General features: G+C 42.9%; 1 long non-coding RNA gene across 1 annotated transcript; it reads left to right on the forward strand.

The window, feature by feature from the left end:
• The first annotated feature begins 18,019 nt into the window (after positions 1–18,019).
• LOC137130818 (uncharacterized) lies at positions 18,020–20,217 on the forward strand. Its single transcript, XR_010914898.1, has 3 exons — positions 18,020–18,157; positions 19,012–19,087; positions 19,330–20,217. It is a non-coding gene; the product is annotated as an uncharacterized lncRNA (long non-coding RNA).
• The last annotated feature ends 4,452 nt before the right edge of the window (positions 20,218–24,669 follow it).

Raw genomic sequence — 24,669 nt, forward strand, 5'->3', positions numbered from 1 at the left:
CCATCCCCCAACCCTCAACCCCGGCCCCCTCTCTGACCCTTTTAGACGACCACAATCACAACCCCCCAAAACCTTTCTGAGCCTCTAAATGCTGACAGAGACTAGCACTATGGATCTTTTCTCCAAATCTGGTTCCAATCTAACTCTAAACCTAAAGCACCAATGCTGGATGACCCTTCCTCTCGCTAAACCGCCTCTGAGTCCACACTCAAACACTTTTCAAAGATTCAAAGATTCTGGAGACTTTTCACCTCATGGTGTGACAGCACAAACTATCCCGATCATCACTACAAGCCACTGGAATTAGTGCCAAGCTGTGTACATCCAGAAGCTTAACTTCACTCCAAGCAAGTTTCTAAAAACGACTTTTATGGGAAAATAATGAACTGAATGGCTTTATGTTCTGATGCAATGAATTAAGTGGAAAAACAGTTGCAACGAGGTGGTTGGGCCGAATGTTGGGCACAATGTGTGGTTACAGTTAGGCAACACATGAAGCAATTTATTTCTCTGTTTAGTCATAAAAAAGATTTGCCAGACAAACTGGATGTTGTTCTGCAACATCAGATATTTAGGCGGGAAATTGGACATTGTATTTACATTTGCAGCATCGAGTTGCAACGTTTCATTTAAATGAATTATCAACATAGTATAGAAATAAAGGAAATAAGCAAATAAGTTCTCTAGAAAATATATGTGTTTGCAGTTTAGTTTTACGGGCAGAGAATTTTTAGGGGGCCAAAGACCCTAAACAGGCCCCGATACCAAACCAGTCACGAGGATCTCAACGTATAACCTGCATTACACAGTGGCTTATGGGAGCAGTGCTTTAACACCCAAACCTGAAGCCGAGTTGAACCTTTAAAGGCCTTTGTCTACCCCTGGTTCATGCCTCGGTCCTAACCCTCATATCAACCCCAAAACCCCACGGCTGCCACGACCCCCATGACCTGAGGCCACGCTGGCAAAAAGCTGACCACAACTGTAACACTCTGTCAAACATTTAAGAACAATTAATATCGAGGACAAGAGAGGGGGTGTGATCTGTGCTCACTTCCTGGAGTAACATCGTTCCAAATGTCTTATTTTAACTGCTGCATTCTTTGCCTTATTTAAGTTAATCAATTAACGATAAAGCTGCACCAGGGTTTGTGCACATTTAGTGGGGAAGATCAGAATGTTCATTATGAACATGCAGACTGTTGAGTAGTTAAAGGTTTATGTCCCACGAACAGTTATGTGCTAATAAAATGAAGTAACAGGCAGTTTCCTCATGGCAAGCTGCAAATAGCTGTAACCTGAAGCCTGTGTTGTATTTCTAAAAGTGAAGGGACACGTTAAAAAACTTCCAGAACAAATCCATAACCCGACAAAACAAGCTCAAGCTACTCACCTACTCGAGACTAAAGACTTTATGTGACCTGCCTCAAAGGAGAAAATCGATGAAAAATAATCAGGGAGCTGTGTACAGCACCAGCTGTCAGCTACAGGATCAGATTAATAAGCAGATTAATAACAATACTGACGCTGATTATGTTCATTCTAAAATTAGGACAAAAGGCTCTGGGCCAGTGCGGGGGGGTCCCACCAAGGAAAAAAACTAGCAGGAGGTGAAAGTTATGTTGATTGGACACAGCTTGGACGTTCAAGCAGGATGTTTCAGCCTTTGTTTGAACACGAGAGCTGGACAGCAGAGTTTTTTGGGGGAAAAATCCTTCAAAAAGTACCGATTACACAGTACTTTATTCTCGGCTTTGGGTGTGGGAGCTCTCGTGGGGAAGGGTTTGACTGGGTCATGGTCTGTTGAGATCTGATAGAAGCTCAGTTCACTGTTTTTTCTAGAAGCAACACACACACACACACACACAAACGCATGACATGCTATCTCTTATCAGCAGAGTGTGTAGTGTTGGTAACACTAACCCACTGACCTGCTGGCCTTGAAAAGTGAAATGGATTCGCTGCTCTTCAGATTTTAACCTTTTCTGCTCACATTGCTTCATTGTTGCCGCGCTCAGCTTTTATTGCAGCAAGCAGTGATTGTGTGTGTGTGTGTGTGTGGTTATGGCCCATATATTTTATTTAGTAATAACAGCAGATTTGAGTCACCTGTTTACTTTCTGTTCATAGCTCATTTGTGTGACCTCTGCTAAAACAGCCTAAAAACACAGAAGTCAGACACATTGTTCCCCTGCGTGACCTCTTTCTACGTTCCAAACAAAATGTTTGTGAATTTTTTTTTTTGCTCAGAATTGCCATAAAGGGACAAGAGTTTATGGTGCACGTGGGAGAACTCTGGTGAAATTATGGCAATTCTGAGCATCTGGGCTGACATTTGGTGCAGCTGCATGACCAGCTCCCTCCTCCTCAATCAATGGATTTTTAGAATTTCTGTTCCCAACAAGTGTCTAGCGGACCACATGAAACGCCGTCAGGCCTGTAGCAGCCTCGTTGTGTTTAACTTCATCTGGTAGATTTATTAAGATCAGTTCACACTAAAGCCTCTTTTACATATAAACTCTGGACATTTTCCAGAGTTGCGTTTCACTCGCGTAAGACATGATTCTGCTTGAATTTCAAACTCTGGATAATCTCTGGAGCATCTCACTTGGACATTTGCATTCTCGCGCACACTGTCTCTGGATAAAGTGTGGACAACTCTAGGAATCCAGTGCATGTGTGAAAGAGGCTTAAGAGGAACAAAGTTGTGCAGAAGAGGTTCAGGTACGGAATGAAATCTCAAGTTGGCAGGATATTAAGTAACAGCCAGTAAGTAGCCACATGCCGATGCTTAAAGTACCTGTCTGGGTTGGTGATCGACGCTCTGAGCTTTCAGCATCGTACAGTGGAAACCTAGACACTTCTACAATGTTTGACACCGGAGGAAATGTTGTAGAATATAAAGTATCATAGGGAGGTGGTTGCTAAATGGTACGAGACACAGGACGTTTCCACAGGAGACCAGGACGTTTCTGTGTCTAATTCTAACGCATGTTGTCAATCGAAAGATGCCACTGGCCTCGTGCTGAGGGAACATGGAACATTTCTTTTTGCTTCAGTTTGATTTGAAAGTATTTATCTGAACCCAAACACCTGCAACGGCACCGGACAGAATGTATAAAATCTGATTCTCAACATACAACACACACCCACACATGCACCAGTACACACACACACACTCACAGGCTGCAGAGGCGCGTGGCTGCAGAGACGTTTGGCTTCAGTCCAATCTCAGTGGCAGTCTGCCAAGCTAAACACCTCACACACACACACACACACACACAGCCACCTAGTGAGATCGAGGGAAGCCTTTATCTGAGCTTGGTGCTAAGCTGTGAATGGTTGGGTTAGTGTGTGTGTGTGTGTGTGTGTGTGTGTGTGTGTGTGGACAGAGAGAGTGGAGGTAACGTTTAAGTACAGACAGGAGAGAGTAAACACTGTTAAGCTCCAGCTGTGTATGTGTATGTCCATGCAGCCATAATTGCAAGCCCCCTTCAACACACACACACACACACACATACTAAAAGACTTCCGAACCCTGCACCCCCCCAACCTTTCCATCAAATACCTCATCCCACACACACTTCCACCACTTTGATGAAGTGTGTGTCCATGTTCAGCCTCTGTGTGTGTGTGTGAGGGAGAGTCTGATCTGTTTCGTGTAAAGATCAGAAGATTCGGCTCATGGGCACAACGGAAGTGGAAGCCACACAGTTAAAACACAGAGAGAGGAGGAGGAGGAGGAGGATGAAGAGGATCGTGGGTTAAACTGAGAAAACAGGAGCTCGGCGACACAAAGTGAAGTTATCAATAATGCTGCAGCGCTGACGGATGATGTGATGATAAATAAACGTGTCTCATGACGTTTCTATCAATTCGTCAAAACATTTGTGGATGTTTTTTCATCTTATACAAATAAATTGCGGCTGATGATATTTTAAACTGATTTATATCCACATCCTTTATCCAAACTTTGACTTTGCCAAAGAATTCACTTTTTTTTTTGAATGTCTGAATGGAAGAGGGATGTTTCTCACTGCTACTTGTTATTTAATACAAATACACAGTTTACTGTAGTAGTTTCATTTATCATTCATTTTGTTACTCATTTATTGGGAACTATTTTCACCAGCGGATTTCCTGCAGTATGAGGGTGCGAGTAGGATTCTGGCAAAATAAACGATGATGTGTTTTTTTATTAAAATTCTTGAGCAACACATGATGTATAAGAATTAGAAATATCCAGAGGTGGTAGAAGTACACAGACTCAATACTTGTTACCTACTTGTACGTACAACACCACTTCACTAAGAAATTGTTGACAGATTGAGAATATATGTAAAATATATATATATTTTTTAAATTTATAATCGTTTACAAAGACTGTGTAGCAGCAGCTAAGTGGGAGCAGGTTTTCTTCTGCAACTGTAATAATAATAATAATAATAATAATAAATCATTAATTATAAACATCACAGTGAATTACATCACATTTAAATACAATGCCCACCGACTACTTGTTAGTAGATCGGTTCTTTTGTATGTTTTTAATAGTTTTTGAAAATGACAGATAAGAGTTTTATTAGCTGCTACTTCTTTGACTTAAAGCTAAAGTTGAGCCCAATGGCAGAAATGTTATTAATGAACAAAAATAATTAATAAATAAAAAAGTACATATACCTCTGCGCTCTGTGCTGACTCAAATATTTATTGCTCACGGCCATGACAACATGTTTTTTTTTATTTCTTTAGAGGGTTTTTTTTTAATCCTGTCCGACACTTCCACTTTTCCATGTTGTCAACTTTTCCCTATTGTTCCCGGCTGTGGCATCGACACATGTGACCAGAGATCGTTGTGTCCGGATTCCTCATCCCCTTAAATGTCATTTGATTGTGCTGTTCTGTCTTCTGTGACCTTGCAACCCACCATCATTATCTCCAGGATGTCGAATGAGATTTAATTAAAAGGCTCCGTCTTTTACTCCACCACCAACAGGCTCTAGACTGGGGGGGTGGGAGGTGGGGGGTGGTCCTGTCCTATCTCTTATCTTCTCCTGTCTTTGTAGCAAACGTGTTGGACACTTTTACGGCAATATTATTTCTTCATTTTAGAAGACGAAGCTGCACACAATCATCTAATTGAATCAGTCCAACTCTATGTTCTGCGTCCAACGGGCTGTTAGAAATTTACTGTCAGTTTAATGAGCCTGCAACCAAACAGGCTCCACAGTGAAGCTGCCAATAACTGCTTCCTCTCTGCAACGAAGCCACGTATTTTGCATGAAAAGATCAAAGTGATTTATATGCAAATACGATTTCAGTGGAGAGGTTGAAGATGTATGTTATTTTACACTTTGTCTCTATAAACTCCGAGATGTCGGAGACAATGATCTGCAATTCGATTGAAACCCAATTGTGAACAGTGCAAAAGTAAAGATGTTTGGTCCTTTTGACTTTGATACTGCCAACATCGAGGGGCATCGTCTCTTTTTTAAAGAACGGTGTGTAAGTGTTGGGGAACAGAAGTTTAGTTTTGAAAGCTTTAAAAAGTCAGTTTAAAAAGGTTAATTTGTCCCATTGGAGAAACAGACAGAGAAGGAATTTAAGAGGAAACAAAGGAAAGTGGGAGCAGTGAAGATGCTCTGAAGGCCACGGCTGATGGTTCTATTTGGAGAACGTTCACCGGTAATTTGAAATATTCAGCACAGCGTTAAAATTAATGAACTGAGTCGGACACTTGTGCTGCTCACAGTTTTTCGTTGCGTTTATCTCGTGTCGCTCGTGTTTTTTGAGGCTGAGGCTGGATGTTCGACTCCATTGCGGTCGGCCTGGTGACACACAGCTCTGTCTGGCCTGTGGTTTCCTCTCAAGTGGTCAATGGACCCCCTCACAGCAGAGCACCCCCCCAACACACGCACACACACACACACACACACGCACACACACACAGGATACACGGACAAACATTCACAGCTTACACACACATCAGGATATGCACAGATTGATGCAAACACACAGACAGGATGAAAACATGCTGCTCAGGAACAAGCTGAATCACACATGCTGCCCCCCCCCCTCCCCCCCAAATACACACACACACACACACACACAGATGCACACACATACAATTGCACAAACACACAAACAGCTGTTTCCAACATGCTGAGCCGCTCTGAAACCACTTCCTCTCAGCGGCTCAAACACATTTTATTCATTTACTGTTCGCTCAAACAGGGAGGCAGAGCACTTTCACTGCACATCCGTCTGTGTGTGTGTGTGTGTGTGTGTGTGTGCATGAGAGAGCAAGTAAAAGAAAAGGAAGAGAGAAAAAGAAAGGGAGATGTGTTTGTGCATGTTTGGATGAAATTGTAAGAGTGTGTTTTCAAGAGACTGAGTGTGCACTTGTGAGTCTGAGGGGAGTTTTTATGATGTGTTTGTGTGTGACTATATATAGAGCCTGTGTGTGAGTGTCAGAGCTAAAACATGTTCTGATAGTAATTGTAAAAATGTGTTAAGTGATTATTAAATTTATATGTCCAGTCAATTACTCCAACACAGACACACACACACACCAACAAAGACACACACTTAGACACACTCCCTCACGTTACGGATAGTGACCAGACTGCGCTCAACTCTGATTCGCCGGTGCTCTGTAAATATTTAGAGGAAGCGGAAGGGTCCACGGTGCAGTCTGTCGCCACGGGAGACAGATCGCCCCTCATTCCTCAACCCCTCCCCAAACACACACGCACACACACACACACACCCATCTCCGGTCTCTCGGATCTATAGATGAACGGATCAATCACACACACGTACACACACAAACTGCATTGTAGATATTGGACAAGGTGTTGATATGCCCCACACCTTCAACCCCTGCACGACCCTTCACCTCACCTCTCAGCCGCCCTGGCCAATCAGAGGTCACTCCTCCCTCCCTGTCCAGACACACGAGAGCCAGTTGTTTCTTTATTCCAGATACAAACACTCACATGTTGATCTCTGTGTTTAGACACTGCAGAATGGATGCGTGTTACATGGAAAAACACACTAAGGAAACATGTTTACTGGCCTTTATGTACAGTTTTACAAATTGCAAATACTTGGCATTATTTTCCAAATCTACTCCAACTAAGTTCATCACTGTAGATCTGAAAAAAAAAAAGATCTGAAGAAGTGTCCAAGTACAGTGGAGCCGAGCAACAGACAGCAAGGAACACATGAGAAAATGTAGGATTTTTTAAAAGAATAAGAAGAACATATATAGGAAGGTGCAAGAAAATAACCGTTATATGTTTAAATGCACAAAGCACTGGACAGTCTGGATGCTGTGAACTTATTACCTGCAGTTTGGTGCTTTTGTTGGCATCCAGGAAATGAAACTATCAGAATAAAATGCAAAGTAATTAGAGGGAGAATATAAATGAGGTAACACATACACACACACACACACACACACACACACACACACACACAGGAACTCGCCCACATCCAGGCCATTACCTCTCTACCACCTCTGTGTCTCTCTCTTCTGTCAACCATTCATACATCTTCTGATCCCCATCTCACACACACGTACACGCACACACACTCGTCCATTACTGCTTCATCATGGTGACCCCACACCAACCCCACAGCGTCAGCTCTGACCCCACTCTACCCTTCCTCCGTGCCCTCTTTTCGCCCCTCCCCCATTTAGCTCCTTTCATTCCCCTTCCTCCTTCCTTCCTTTCCCCATCCCTCTTCCATTCTCCCTTCTTTCCCCCCTTCATCACTTTAATATTCTCTCCTTCCCCTTCTTCTTTCTCTCGTCGTCTTCCCTCTGCTCTGCATAAAAGAGCCATTGTGCGGTCGTGCTGAGGAGCTGAGGGGAAACGTGGAGGCAGAGCAGACCGGGAGACTTCAAAGATGAAGGTGGTGAAGGAGGAGAGATAAAAAGAAAGGATGAGCGAGTGAAGAAAGAAAGGAGGAAGGGAGGAGGTGGAGATGATTCGAGGCTATTCATCGTTTATTTAGACACATTTAAATCCCTCTTTAAGTTTATTTTTCAAATCCACAATTAAAAAGAAAATATTAATGAGATGAATGTTTATATATATTAAATCCATTCAGTCCCTCCACTACTGTAGCTTTGCCATTTTAACAATGCATTCCTTCTAGAAAGTGTCGGATTGGGAACTGTTTCATTTTGCACGCCACGCTTTAGTGTTTTATTGCCGAAGCTGGGCACCAGCAGATAACTTAAGGCATCTTTAAAACCTCTTGGATTCTTTTGGGAAACCAACACACTAAACTTCAACGCTAAACACGCTAACGTTTGCCTGTAGAAACCACTTTGTTCTCCAAATTGGATTTTCTTGCAATATTGTGTGCATATTTCCTGATTATATGTGAATGAAGACGTGCATAAATGTGGATTTTCATTGCAGCTCGGTTCTGTAGCCATCGGAAACCGCGTAATGATCCTGGCTCGCTCTCTGCTCTTTAGTTTCCCTGTTTTCCTCCATCCACTCATTATCCTGCGGCACTGTACGAACAGGGAGGCTGAACCTGTTTGTCTGCATCTCGGGGAGTTTTGATGTCCTTTTTTTTGTTTATGAGCGTGTCGGGACATTCCTGACCGCTGTTCACCCAGTGTAACACGGTTGTTATTAGAGACGCAGTAAGGGGAAGAGAGACGGAGGAGGTGGAGGGAGGGAAGAGAGCGTAGAAGGCCGGGGAGGAGAAGAGTGTGTGTAATAGCTCCTATTAGCGCACAGCTTCAAAGAACAACATGTTTTATAGACTGTCACAACATCCTAAGTAAAGGGGAGAAGAGAAAGCAGCCGAACAACAATGTTTTTCGGCTCCTCTCTCTCACGTCCTTGTGGTTTCCTTAAAAGACCTTAAATCTAATTTCATTTTGACCTGTCACTCATAGGAAGCATCTGCATTTTTCATCTAAAGACCAGGTCCAAAAAAAGTAAAACGGTGAAACCAAACCGTTTCCTGTTCATAGAGACAAAAAAACAAAACAAAATAGACACAAAATGACCACAATAAAAAGAGAATGAACAAAAAAAGACAAAAAAATAAATAAAAAAATGCACAAAAACAGCAACGGCCCCAGTAGTTTCTTAGAACACGTCCATGGTTCACACGGCGAACACAGGAGCTTTATTTCCTGCTGACATCATGTTTTGTGGTGTCCACGAAGAGACACACGTGTTTGACAGTGGGACAGCAGAAACCACCGTAATAACGAAGAAGAGGCGAAGAGGCGATGTAATGAATAGAGGACCTGAGAGCGGAGGAGGGGCAGGATGTGCTTCCTGGGTCAATCTGTCACACGGTGCAAACACAAAAGTGTAACTCCTGTGGTTCCGGGACCCCCACCCAACCTCATCTATAACGCACACGCTAATTGTTAACGGGAAGGGGAACTGGAGGAATCCATGGAAAAATGGAGCCTGACGGCGTGGATGGACTGGTGTACAGGTACAAAGGACCCTCAGACAAACCACTTCAAACGTCTGTGTTTTTCTTTTCATTTAGCTATTTTTATATTATGGAAATGTTTGTCTTTTTATTTCAGTTTAATGACTTTTGGCAATTTTATTTGCCTTTTCCTTCCTTTTTTACTTTCATGGATTCCAATTTATGTATTTCTACCTGTTTATTGTTTGTTTGTGTCTTTTTTTTTCTTTTCTCTGCTTTCATCATTCCTTAGTGTCTTTTGAACATTCTTTAAAAATCCATTTGCTCGTTTTTGTATCTTTTCTTAATTTTTCCTAAAATGCTATTTTATTTTCTATCACTTTTTGCTTGTTTTTGTTCTCTCTTCGTCTCTTTTCTGTCACGCCATCTTTTTTCTTGGTTGTCTTTTTTTTGTCTACTTTCTTTCTTTATATTTCTTTGGAATTGTTTGTCTCTTTTAGTTCGTTGTGTGTTTCTTTTGAAAAAAATGTTCAACTGTTTGTGGTCATTTTCGGTCTATTTTCATGTGCTATTTGATTGAGGTTTGTGCCTTTTAAAGAAGAAATAACAAAACTCAGAAACTATGGGCCTGTAGACCAGTCAGTCACATCCATCTAGCGTTGGAGCAGAGACTACATAAAAAAAGTCCTGAAGAGTAAAGACAGATCCTGCTCTTTTTATCACCTCAGTCCTCAGTTTTGTATGTGTAGATCTTATTAAATCACTTTTTAACCAAATTCTTCTTCCTTCAAAAAAAATAAATAAATCAATTGCATCATGATTCCTGTCACCTGACTCCACAATGTAAAGTTCTGTGAGTGCTTATTGTTCGCAGCCCCACACAAACAGGGGGATTGAACAGCTAACCTGTTACCCAACACAACAGAGTTTTAGTTACTCAGTAACTGGCACCAAGACTCATCAAACACCTTCCTGAGGAGGCCTATCATCACCAGTAGCGTGCTAACACTAAATACTTCCCCTCTGCCTTTCCCTTCCCTCTGTCCTGTCGTCAGGTGACCCCCTCCACCTTTTCCCCACTCCATTTTCCAGAAGACAGTCCTTATCTGACCTTCGACCTGTGATGAGCAGAGATAGAGGAGACAGTCCACACTCTCTCGCGTTAAAAACAACAAATTAGCTCTTAGTAGCTGCGGAGCCTGAGGCGATAGTTCACAGGAGTGTCATAGTTATGTTAGTGTAAACTCAATGTCCATTATTTGAGACATTGAGTTCAGTAAGAAACGTTTTTACCAGGATACTGGTAAAGAATGAGCTTGCTGCTTGTAAAAAGAAGACATTTAGGAACCAAAGGACGTACTTTAGCCAATACACCGTTCTACATTTTTAGATATTATTCATTTGAATCAGAAAATGTTTCACTAAACAAAAATCAAACACAAACAGTCATCGTCAGTTAAAGATGAGTGCAAAGTGTTGGCAAACGTGGAACTTTCAGCCGAAGCTATCTAGACCTATACAGGAGCTATGTGAGAATGCAAAACGTCGGAATCAGAGGGGACTTTAATCTGGACTTTACCCCCCTGCAGCTCCTCATACACAGGTCTCCTGATTGAGGACATGTGTGAATTGAGTCTGGAGAATTTACAGCGACATGATGATGATCATGTGGATCTGAGAGTACAAACATCATTTACACTACAACGCCAACAATAAACTGGAGAGACCATGACAATCGGGAACTTTTGTTGGTGAGGGCTTAAATCATCATCCCCTCTTTTTTCCAGTAGGCCAGAATGTGTCTGACTCTTTGTTTTGGTGGCAAACTTCCTGCAACCTTCTTCAAAACCAAACCCACCATGGAGTGTGGGATAGAGATGTGAAAGTGATGATAACGTTTCACGCTCGTTATTGCATTTCTATCTGGCTTGTGGACTAACATGCAGCAAGTTATACGATGGTTCAAACAAACCTTAAACATGTTGGTTTATATTGGAAGCAATACTTCTACTCCACACACACACACACACACACACACACCCACACGCACAGATTTTCACTTTTGTTAGCAGAAAATAAGATGCTATGAGTCATTACAAGGCTAAATGACTTGTTAAGGCACATTTTTTTCTGTGAGGAGGGGTGTGTGTGTGTGTGTGTGTGTGTGTGTGCATGAGGGGTGTATTTAGTTACGCTCTAAACTGACTGAGCTCTTAGTGTGTTAGGCAACACTATAGGTTAAAAGGGTGGAGAGAAAAAGAGAGAGAGACATAGGTAGTAACAGGCAGTGCGTGTGTGTGTGTGTGTGTGTGTGTGTGTGTGTGAGATCCTCTGTAATTTGTTCAGGCCTTGCACTGAGCCTGTAATTACCCTCCTGGCATGCACACACACACATTACACGAGATGTGCCTCATGATACCCAAAACACAAAGTGACACACACACACACACACACTGTCGTGGTGATGAATAATTGTTGTGTTGTACATACTGATACAGTCGACTCGCTGTCTTCTAGCTGGTTAATATTTACTGAACCCGGCAGTCACGTGACCACAAACACACACAGTGGAAGGCTGAGGTAGGTCGACCAAGTGTGTGAGGGAGAAGAGAGAATGAGCATTAAATTCAAACAAGAAACAACAAAAGATAACAGGAACATTAATATGTATTTGCATGTGTGTGTGTGTGTGTGAGATAATCTCTGCCTGTTCAATCTCCAGAAAGTTATCATCTCAACAGACAGGTGTGTTAGACTGGCTCCACTCACACACTCACTCACATTCCTTTGTTATGACTCGTCTGGTCACACACACACAGATTCTCCACAAACTTTAAAATTAGAAGCCTTCTTTTTTCCCCAGGTACTACAGTGCACACACACACACACACACACACACACACACAGCTTTCCAGTGTCTCTCCTCAGGCAGTGTCGTCAACAAATGCCTGTCTCATCGTAAAGACTCCACTTGACTTTGACTTGTTTTCTTTAAAAGGCTTGAGACTTGACTTCGAATTGAAACAGACGACTTCACTTTTACAGTTTGAGCTGTAAAAAAAAAAACATGGCATCATCACTAACACCTGTTTGAGTCATCTCTAAAATGGGGAGCATAGCATCATGGGATTGTTACCAGAGTCAGGCCATGTAAGCTGCATGCTATGGATTCTACTCTTAGTGTTGCATTGTGGGATACTTTGAGTGCACGATGTAGTGGATAGATTTACACATTTTACACAGCTGATATACAGTGACGGCGTCAGTGACGCTGACCAGAAAAAGTGGCCAAAGCATAAACGTGAACATAGCTGCTGTCCCATATTTGGCCACAAACTCCTCTGTGTGTGTCAGAATTTGTGTGGCTATGTGTGTCCATGTTGGACGTCCTCATAAACCTGCAGTGGTACATGAAAGTTAGCGTGACATTGCATCGGCACAACAGGATTCGTTTTTCCTTCCTTCGTTTCGCCATCATCGGTGCACGTCATCGATGCTGTTGTCAGTGTGATGCTTTATTGTCATTGACATTATAACCCAGTAGATTATAACCTACATATTTTTCTGTACGACAGCAAACAGGTGACTGGCAGTTTGTCCACAAACATTAAAGCTGTTTTTACATTTGGATTTCGAATAAGAGACAAAATATTGTTTCCTCTGGAAAATCCCACTATTCTTTTCGTTACGGTTTTGCCTCTTAAAGACAGTAGCATGTAGGACTGTAAATAATTTACCAAAGCACATTAAAAGACACATCAAAATGAAAACTCTGCTTTACTTCAGTATAACAATTGTGCCTGTTTCAATACAGAGACACGAAATTAGAATTCAGACAATTATTAGAGCTACAGGTGAAGCTCATCAGGATGCCATAAGCAGTGGAGAGTCATAAATACTACTGTAACATGAATGTTTGGGGAGTGTATGGAGTGGACTTCTTTGTTGACCTGTCACATGAGGAATGTCTTCGAGATATGTAGGTGATATTTAGCAGTTATTAGGGTAATTGGGGCTTTGCAGTGTTACTTTAATCTTTAGCACGTCCTTGTTTTCTGCAGCCTGTCATCTGAAGTGACGTCTGCAGACTGACAGCTGGATCAGGCGTCGCCAATGTCGAATATCACTTAGATTTAAATGGTGTAAGATCACAATTTCATACGACTTGTTATTTGATGTAAATCTGTATGTTTTGAGTCAGTTTCTGGTATATTGTGTCTTTCTGTAGTTGTGTATCTCTTTGTGCCCATTTTGTTTCTTTTAACTGAACAAAAAACTGAACGGTAACCTTAGACGCTCTGGCTCATGAGCCCCCTGATCTCCGAGCCCCCTGGTACAGTAGACACATCACATGTTATCCATCCATGATTACATTATTTTGCTGTTACACATTTGAAAGATTTTTAAGTAAAACCAACATATTGCTGTTTCAGATAGTCTGACCATAAGAAAAATCACAAAAGCGTCTGGAGGATGCTGAATTCTCAGTGATGCCTGAGGTCTACATGCTGGGAATTTCACAATATTTACTGCTATAGACATCACACGGCATAACAGATGTGAGCTATGTGTGTGTGTGTGTCTTCTGATGCAACCCCAACCCTATCAACACTGGGTTTCAACCCACAGGAAGCCACACATACACCAAAACCTGCAGAAATTAATCTGCATTACCCGTGCACACAGGCACAGATAACAAACACAAACATGTGAATGTGCAAACACAGGACACCTACACGTGCATTGTTGGCTTAACATTAAAATGCAGCAACACATTTGGCATGTGACACACACGTGATTTAATTGTGCAGGTAAAGGAAACTTCTGACAAGACAGAGTCATGCTACCAACAAACCTGCACAACTTGTAAGGAGCTCATTAAAACACACACACACACACACACACACACACACACACACACACACACACACACACACACACACACACACACACACTTAAACTAAGTCATCTACATGAAATTCAGTGATTTATATATAGGGACCAGCATCATGTCCCCACAATTGAGTATATAGTGAGATTTCAGGTCCTTATAATGTGAGTAATACCTGCTTCACACACACACACACACACACACACTCTACATGCATTCTCAGGAGTCAGGACCTGGAGATATGGAAGCTGAAAATGCCTTAGTTGGGGCCCAGGCAATCAATCACTGATAAAAACACACCAGCTTTATGGTCTTGGAACAAGGTGAGCACTGTGTATAAACACACACACACACAACCAGAGTTTGTGAAATCGAAAGTATTAAGGCCAAGGGCTGGCCCTGCAACACCCTGATAAAATATGTCACCGGGTCACCATGAGCCGCCCCGTGCACACATGCACAGCCAACAATGGAAAAAAACACGGTTTCAGTCCCATAAAACCTTCTTTCCAGCTCCTGACAGCCCTGTGGAGAGAACCTTGCATCCTCTGACCAATTATGTAGCAGACCCCAACAAACTCAAAGAGAGAGAGAGAAGCAACAGTCTCGCTTTATTGAGGACAGAATGAGACCCCAGTGGGATTCAACCAGACGAAACAGGGTAGGTGTGAAAAACGCCTTTAGTCACATGTAGCAAACTCTGCTATGAACAATGTGAAATGTGAACCGCGTGTTTGCAATAACAACAACATTATCAAATCGTGCAGCTTTCTCAAAAACTGCATGGTTAAGATATGTTCCTTCCAGTTCCAGGCCTGAACACAAGTTCTATTTTGCTGTGGTCTATCTCCTTATGCTTGCTACTGCAGGACCGTGAGATGCTGACACTGGCTGATGATGACGACCAGTTTTCACACGTGCACTGAAGATGCAACACAACACATCAGGTCACACTGTGTGAAATGCACCTACCTAAAAATGAAGTGGCCCCCAAAAATATCCAATGTGGTTTGTTCACAACCTCCTCAACCTGTAACATGAATGTGGCCTAAAGTTCCTGCCTTCTCCCCAAACACAGGAAGCAAATGAGGCATCAAAGTATTTATAAGAATACAGTCTCTGTTACTCTCGATAATCCACACAATGTCCTGCCAGCTGTTTTGACAGGGACAATTTCCTGGATACAAACTAGCAAATTAGCTGCTCAAGAAACACCTACAAAAATAAGAAACACAACTTTGCAGAGACACCAGATCGATCAGTCCATCTTTCCTGTCTTTCCCACCCCACTGTGTCCAAAGTGACCCACACACAGTGACCACAGGGAGCCACCAGCACTGCAATAATAAGGAAACGAGGTGACAGACACACACTCAGACGGAGTCATGGGGAAGATAGTGGTGGTGGTTCAAACAGCTGAGGGTACAAATTGATTTTAATTGAGCGTTGCATGCACACACACACACACACACACACACACACACACAGAAATACCCTGATGACCGAGAACACACACAGACACAGGTAGTGAACAGAGTAACATGCACACACACACACACACACACACACACACACACACACACACACACACACAGTAGAAATGACAGAGCTATGTGGAGACAGTGTGTCTGGCTACATATTTAAACTCCACTCTCTCACACTGTGTTTGTGTTTCTGTATTGCTCAGCCTCTCTGCTTTATTACTCTGTTATTTATCAAGAGAAAAGTGCCTCAGCCAGCTTTACAAACCACCCTGGGGGAGGAGGGGGGGGGGTTACTGTGCATCACAGGGTGAGGGGAGAGGAGCTGTTCCCCATTGTAACTTTCAGTTTGTTGACATTTTCAGACACTTGAGAGTCTCTTTGATTATTATTTAAATTATTTATAATTATTTAAAAATCATTTCTGTTGTGGCCACCTGATTATTTCCACTTACTTTATATATTTTCAATTCAATTCAACTTTACTTATATAGCTCCAACTCACAGCGAAGTCATCTGAAGGCACTTTACTTTGTCTAAACTATAAAGATGTATACAGAAAACCCAACAACTCCCCTTTGAGCAAGCCCTCAAGTGGCAACAGTGAAGAGGAAAAACTCCCTTTAACGGAAGAAGCCTCCAGCAGAACCAGGCTCAGGGTGGACGGTCATCTGCCTCGACCGGTTGGGGTGAGTGGAAAATGGAGAGAGAAAAGAAAAAGAGCAACAAAAGCAACAACAGAACATCAGGCAGGTTGGTGTGACGAGTAGCTGCACGCTGGAAAACACACGGCTCCAAAGGCTGGGGACACCCGCTTTATAATTTCCACGTCCACGTGTCCCTTACAATATCTGTGATGTCCATTTCCTCCCAAGTCTCTGGGGACTAAATGAAGTTTGTAAAGACACAGCCATGTAAATTTACCTCGTCGCTTCACAAGTTGCTCTTCAACGCAAATGGCAACATGACGCCCAACTCACTCCTAGGTGCCACTAAATAGTCCACATTTCGCTCCTGAGGTACTTAAATCCTTTATTAATTTTAAACCATATTCTTGAAGTTATTTATGTTAAAGCACCCTGGTTAAACTGACTAACGACAGCCCGTTATTGGCTTGATACTTCTCTACAAAATGTAACAAAGTGGTGGGGGGGGGATTCAGAATTGATCCACTTCTGAGGCACCTCCAGAGGTGGTCTCAGACCCTCCCTCTAATACTGGAGGAGAATCTGCATATGTAGTGTTTCTCAGATATTTGGATGTGAATCTTCATGCGTGTGTTGCCTGTTTTGACCTTCTTCCCCACAGCTGCCCTCATATGCATCAGTGTGTGTCACAGTGAGAGTGACAAAGAGGTGCGAGCCATTTAATTACACAACTGACATATGTAGGAATGTGAGGAGTGGTGAGTGTGTGCGCGTGCGTGTGTGTGTGTGTGTGTGTCTCGGCCCCGACCTGGCCCTGACCTTGTGCCTCAGTGTATGTATGTACAGATGAATGCTTTTCGCCCCTTTTTGTCGCTGTGTGTGTGTGTGTTTGTGAAATGCGAGGCGTCCCAGCTATCCCAGGCGGCCGCCCATTAGCTAGCTCACCTGTCATGCGGCCCAAAGCCCAAAAGCAAGCATGGTGGCAGCTGATGGGGTCAAAGTGCAGCCTGGAGTGTGTGTGTGTGTGTGTGAGAGCTATTGTGTGTATGTTTTTCTTTCTCTTTTTTTTTTTCACCCCACCTTGTGTTCAGTAACTCTAGTCTTTTTATAGCTGCTCTTTTACCAAACACACACACACACACACACACACACTGATGTTGGCAGTGAAAGCTTCGCTGCTGCTGTTGATTTTCAGTCCCTGCTGATCGGCCACAGTGCAGATCAGCTTTCACGCCCGCCCGTTCTCTGCTTAGCACCAAAGCACCTTCCCTTCACACACACCGCCCGACATCCCCCAACTCCCCCCAACACACACACACACACACACACACACACACAGTGACCACTAACACAATTACTAGCTTCTATTCACCTTTATGTTTTGGTGTCAGACTTCTAATTTTTACTCTTTAGAGATGCTTGAGATTTTTCGAGTCCACCCAATGACAATATTTGACTTTAAACACAGTGAACAGGGAAGGTACCTATTAGGGTTTAGTGTTTGAGGGTGGACCCAAGTAAGAGACAGAGAGGGAGGAGTGTGCTAAATAAAAGTTTATTAGAGATCAAAGTACGGAGAACAGGTCACTAAGAATCACTGCAGAAGAAGGACAAACCTAATCCAAACACAAAGAAGAAACTAACTGAGTAACTGACAAAACTGGAATCGAACTGAACAATAAATTTACCGGGGGAATAAGGAAAACTAAAAAAAGGTGAGCTGAGGGAACCAACTGCGTAAACTAGGAGGTCTAATGATAAACAGGCAACTGAATAGAGGAAAAGGATTAACAAAGGGATAATTTGAGGAGTGCACAAAAAAAAAGCTGATTGGAAACGAGTAGAGCCAATGAAAGAGTCCAACAAAACACAATGCAAAGATAATCAGTCCAAATAACAAGAGTCAGGTAGAACCAGAAGGCTGGGAGTTCACTGAGGATCTGAGAGGGAAGTGAAGGGAGAGCTGGGTCTAACTGGGCAGTGGAACAGGTGATGAGCTGGGAACATGACGTGGAGCTAAAGGTCCGGATCAGAACTGTACCTTAGTAGAATTTGTGAGGAAAGTGTCCTGTGTGTAATTGTGGACTAAGTTGTTGAACTGCCTGAGATGCAAGATGAGTTTCTGTGACCACTGTGTATCCTAACGTATCAGTGTCAGTCAGAAAGCTGCAAACGTACGTGAGGAACACAGTGTCCATGGACCAATGACAAAAATGGACCTCGCTTGGAATCTTGTGACCACTCACAGGCACAAAGTAGAACTTTGTCCATCTAATCTGAGCCTGAGTACGACCTGCATGATTAGCGTCACGTTAACACTAGTGTCTGGTTAGTGTGACTCTCCATCAGCTGTGCAGAGACTGAAGACAGCAAATACCCAAAGACAAAGACACATTTTGTCTTTGAATACACTGATCCAGAGCTCATCTCCTAAACTTGAAAACTGGTTTAAACAATTAATTGATTATTTTACACACACACACACACACACACTCACACCCACACACACACAGAAAGACAAAAGACAGAGTGTGTGACCCCTGACTGCATCTCTATTTCTGTCCTGTAGGAGAGGTCAAAGTTGACACAGCCCTCGTGCTGCTTTTACAGACGGTAAAAAACTGCAACTGAATACACAAGTCAAGGTGAGGGAGGGAGGAAGGGAGGGAGGGAGGAAGGGAGGGAGGGAGGGAGGGAGGAAGGGAGGGAGGGAGGGAGGTCTGTTTAAAGACTGATCAGTCGAGGTTCATTTCACGTGTTTCCTTTGTCAGACTATAAGTAACGTATGTATACTTTTGTAACTTAACAAGATGTTTATATACTTTAACAGGAAACAACTATAAACTAATGAAAACTTTAATTATGGTTTCTCACAATTGTGACACAGATTAAATTCATATACAACGGCGTCCAAACAATAACACCAGAAGCCACTGACAGCACAGAAAATGGCCTGGAAAATCCTGGAGAGAGACTGAAAGCGAGAGAAGAGGAGAGTGAGGAGAGAGGATTCTCTGAGTTCTTGTCTTTCTTTTTAAGTGTTAAAGGATGAAGACACACACACACACACACACACACACACCTGTCCAAGCAGCTGCTGCCCTGGGAATCTTTCACTCCTGGAGCGTGGCAAGGATGAGCTTCTCCTTTGTGTGTTTGTCTGAGTGTGTGTGTGCGCATGCTTACAGTAATGCATGTTCGCTTGATGGCACGTGTGTGTTTGATATTTCTGAGTGTGTCTGTTCTCGTGTGAAGTCTGAAGATCTGAGCCGGCCGCCAGGACAACTGAACAAACCTGATCTGTGTCAGCGAAATACTGAGCCTGTGTAGTGTGCGAGTGTTGTTTGTGTCGTAAGGTTACGCGAGGGCGAGAGTTCCAGGGGGATATTTAAACTTTGAAAAAGATCTGTTTCAACAAAGGAGCTGGTGCTGGATTTTGATAACTCGCCGTTGCTCCCAATCACAGTGGAGCGAGAGAAACTGCAACTGGAGTGAGGAAAGTGAGAAAGTAGTTTGAAAGGAGTTTACTCAGTCATTGAATAAGTGTTCAGTCCCTCTTCTGATGCCTCCCGGTCTATTAAAAATGATGTTTCTGTACGACTGAAGTGAAAATGCAAATGTTTATTGGCATCGTAGAGAAAAACACCTGTGTGCTGCTTTGCCACACTCTTTCTTTAAATGTATACCACAGTTGGGGGCAGAGGTCTCCATGCCCTTATTCTGAAAAGTTAAAAAGAGGAAATATTTTACATTTAACTAGTAGTACTTCTCAAGGGAGATGCAAACTTAATGTTTAATGATTAATAAACATGTATGCTATGATTATGTTAATGAGTCTAAAATAAGTCTGGTTGTGTGTGTGTGTGTGTGTGTGTGTGTGTGTGTGTTATGGATTCTGATTGGAGGTCTGATCACTGAACATATTCAGCTGAGCCTCACCAGTAAATTACACAAACACACACACACACACACACACACACACACACACACACACACACACACACACACACACAAACTCTGATTAGTCTCGTCCGACAGTCTAATTAATGAGGACAGTCTGTGTGTCTGTGTGTGTGTGTGTGTGTGTGTGAGTGCTGTACTTAGTGGCCAGCTGCCCCACCCCCATCCATCACCCCCCCCCTTGGGAAATCTGTCCCCTTCTTTCTTTTTCCTTCTGTCTTTATTCTACACTCACTCCTCCCAATCCCTTCTTCCATGGGAGACTTTCTCTCACCCTCTCTCTCCATTTTTCTCTCGCTCTTCTTCTCCTTCCTTGTCTTTAGTTTAGATTTCATCTCCACGTCACTGTGGAACATTCACCGTATTTGTTTCGTTTAGCTTCCACCTGACTAATTCCAAGTAAATGAAGGAATGTAATCAAAGGGGGACAGGATTCACATGGAGCTTGATTATTTCCTCTTTCCACCAGAGTTAATAATCATCAGTCTGTTTGTGACCAAAATGTCTGAAAAACTAAATCCCGAATGGGAAGAAATCTCCTGCGAATGTTGATTCCCCCGAAAGAGGGAGAGTCCTGTTGTTGGTAACCTAATCATCGGACGTCACCAGTCACTTTTTTCAACCTCTTAAACTCTTACAAAGTATACGAGGATTCATTGTGCAAGAATTTAAAGACTGATTATACCATCTGGGTCTGTTTTTGTTGTCTGCCAGGAAACAATTCCCTAAACTGTGAGGTGCTGAAGGACATATGAACAAATTGAATGTTGCCGGTATCATTGCCACCACATGTGCAAACAGGAGACACATTAAACGCAAACCAAAGTGTAGATGACACGTGCTCTGTTCACCTGCCTCTGAAGAAGGAACGCAATGATAGTCTGTGACGGGAAGTGAAACTGAGAGGGAAGAGAGAGGGAAAAAGAAAGGATGAAGATGTGCAAGGGGACGAGTAGGTACTGTATGTGTGTGATTGCAGCTGGTTAACCTTGGTGGATTTCATTAGTGGCCCAAGGCCAGCAGGCTGATGATGAAATAGGAGGCCACAAATTTATCCTGGACAAGGCCTTCCCTGATTAAACCTGCCAGACACACACACGCACGCACACACACACGCACACACACACACACACACACACACACACACAAACACAAGCGCACAGTTTAACACATTTACAGGACAAAAACTGACAAAGTAGTCATACGGATAGAAACATACCTGCCAAATTCCAAATACATATTCATTAAGTGAACACACACACACACACACACACACACACACACACACACACACACACACACACATATGAAGACAAACAGAAAGTCATGCCCATGTGTAGTTGTCTCCTGGAGCGTCCAATAGTGACATCAAAAGGGTTCCTGTTGCATCAACACGCCAAAGGGTGGAAAAAAAAAAAAAACTGTGCAATTTGACGCCTTGGGAAGTGAAATTCTGTCAAACTGATGACGGCCATTAAATGCTTTGACGCAAAATGGAACTTTTCGATGCCTTGTTAACTCGGTGGCATCCAAGTTGTGTTCGACATCAGCATTATAATCTTTTTTGCTGGTCTCTTTTGTTTGTTAGTCTTATCATCTTAAGTCACAAATTTTATCGGGACTCGTCAAACTCCAGCACCACGTTATCGGCCTCTCGATCAGCATGAGGCTGTCGAATGCAGTTTATAAGCTGGGGAGGTTGTAAAATAGGTTGAAGGTCATCATCTGTGGTCGTCCACACCCTCCTCCACCCACTCGGTGTGATCTGACTGAGGAAGGGTCGGTGGGGCCAGATCAGGATGACAACCGGCATCTTTTCGTGGAAGTCACAACCACACACTTAAAGAAATAAAGAGAAACACACACACACACTCACATCAACTCACAGGCTTGTGGAGGCACCTAAATATTTGGTTCTTAAAGATTTGCTATATAAAGTAAATAATGGCTGGTGGTCTGATCCATACCGAGCTGTGATGGAGATAAACAGGGGGCCTCTCTTCCCAGAGTTAACTACTTCAAACCTCCTTCTTATTTTATAAGAACAAAGTGAAGAGATGGTTCAAAAAATAAAATCAAATTGAGGAGGGTCAAGAGGGGCTTTTGCTCCCAGAACAAGGCCCAAAGTAACACTGGATAAAAATAATTAGTACAAACACAAAAGAAGAGAGCGCAGTAAACATTTACAGATTCATGTGAATTACGTGTCACATCCCGTCTGCAGAGCGTTGAACTTTCCTTCCCAAACACAAGAAGACATTCGTGTCGTCCCCGTCCTTCGGTCTCGGCTGTTGATGAAACACAACGAATCAATGTGAGACTCACGGAAATGTCAGGTGCAGATTGTCGGGAAGATGAAGTTGTTTAAGCCTCTGAAGAGTCGATCTTGTTTAAAGAAACACAGTCTGGAGATTCAGTTTACCAGGAACTCTGAGGTTTTTACTCATCCAATTCAGTCTCGGTGTGTTTTTGCGCAACAGAAACTTAGTTACCGTAAAACCCTTTTGACTGGAAAAATTATGTAAACAGCAAAAGAGAGAAAAGAGTTGACAAATCAACAGAGGCAATGAGTGTCACTGGCTAAATGACATTTATAGTTTAATGAGCAGAAATGCAATTATTTTGTATTGTTTTGTGTCTTGGTGATTGTAGCAGCCTCAACTCAAAGCTGTGAATATATAAAAATAAAAGAGAAACAAAGACAACAATGTATGTAGTCATTTAAAATTGTACATGCACAAAAAACAAACAAACTTCAATTCATTTTGTGGATTTGTTGCAGCCACAAAATGTGTGAAAAAAAAAAACAACAAATACAAAAAGGAAACCACTTCAGCGTGTGGTCGGGAAGAGCGAGGCGTCAACCTCCAACCCTGCCAGAGTGACAAGGTGGTAGGTACCTGCTGAGAACTGATCAAATCTGGAGCTGAAATAAATTAGTCTCATTACGAATAAATAAAAATAAGTACGATTTATGTAAGTACATTTAACTTTTGTAATACATAGTTGGGACTTTTTATACAATTACCTAAATGCGTTATTAGCAATATGCAGTTTATTATATGGGGGAAGGTTTTTTTCAATTTGGATTTAAATCATTTTCCAAATGTGCCACCCTTTTAATGCATGTGCCCCAGTCTGCCCACCCTCAATAAAACAGTTGTAGCTCCGCCCCTGTGTGGGAGGAAACCGGAGGAACCGGAGGGAGAACGTGCAAACAACACTCCGTCCCCGTGCTGCTGGTACAGTGTGTAATTTAGAATCACAATCACTTTTGTTGGCCAAGAATGTTGGTGCGTACAAGGAATTTGACTCCGGTTTCTAGTTCTGATTAATGCAGTCTGTGCTTTTTGCACCATAAACACTGTTTGCATGAGCTCAAATTTATTGGGCAGCTTACTGGTCATCACGAACCAGGTTTGGGACGTTAATATCACATTTAAACCGGTTTACTTTAAATCCCGGCTACATGTGGATTTACGAACATCAAACGAGCAAAAGCCCATCAGTGTCTCCCACTTTCCCTTCGTGAGTTTTTATGAGTTTTTCTGTCTTTTCCAAACACACACTGTACAGGTTGGGTATGTTAGATTTATCTCTCTGCATTTCCTCCATGGCTCATTTCCATAAATCACATGTCAGAGTATTTGTAGCCAGGGGGATGTTAACAAGAGGCCGCAGCCCAAACACAGAGCGCATAAAACTCTGAAAACACTCCTGACACACCGCGCCAACCGGCTCTACGGCCACATCCATCAACGCAGAGGGGTGGTTAGAAAATTTCATGTGGAGACAGCGGAGAAATGTTTTGTCATCTGGAGAGCGCTGTTGAAAGAAAGCGTGTCTGCGTTTGAAGTGTGTTTGTATCCTCCACTTTCTCAACCCGGACCACATGCCGAGCCGAGCGAGGGCCAGCGAGTTCATCCCAAAATTGGTGCCAGTCTGTGCAGCGTACTGTACGCGCACACACACACACACACACACACACACACACACACACACACACACACACCAGTCCTCCGGGGTAAAAGTTCACATGCCTGGTGCTCGGACGCTGGTTGTCCCTTCCTTGGAAACTGCCACTTAGATGCTCCTTCCTGTGTTGTTGTCTTGAAGGCAGATTGTCTGTGTGTGAGAGTGTGTTTCCCACGGTGCTGCGACTGAATCAGCGTCTGATACGGATCCACTGTCTGCGCCCCCCCCCCCCCCCTCCCCCCACCCCACCCCTCCCCTGTTTACTAAGCACTTCCTTTCTGGCCTCAGGGGT

This window comes from Channa argus, chromosome 7, assembly GCF_033026475.1.
Source record: "Channa argus isolate prfri chromosome 7, Channa argus male v1.0, whole genome shotgun sequence".
NCBI lineage: Eukaryota > Metazoa > Chordata > Actinopteri > Anabantiformes > Channidae > Channa > Channa argus.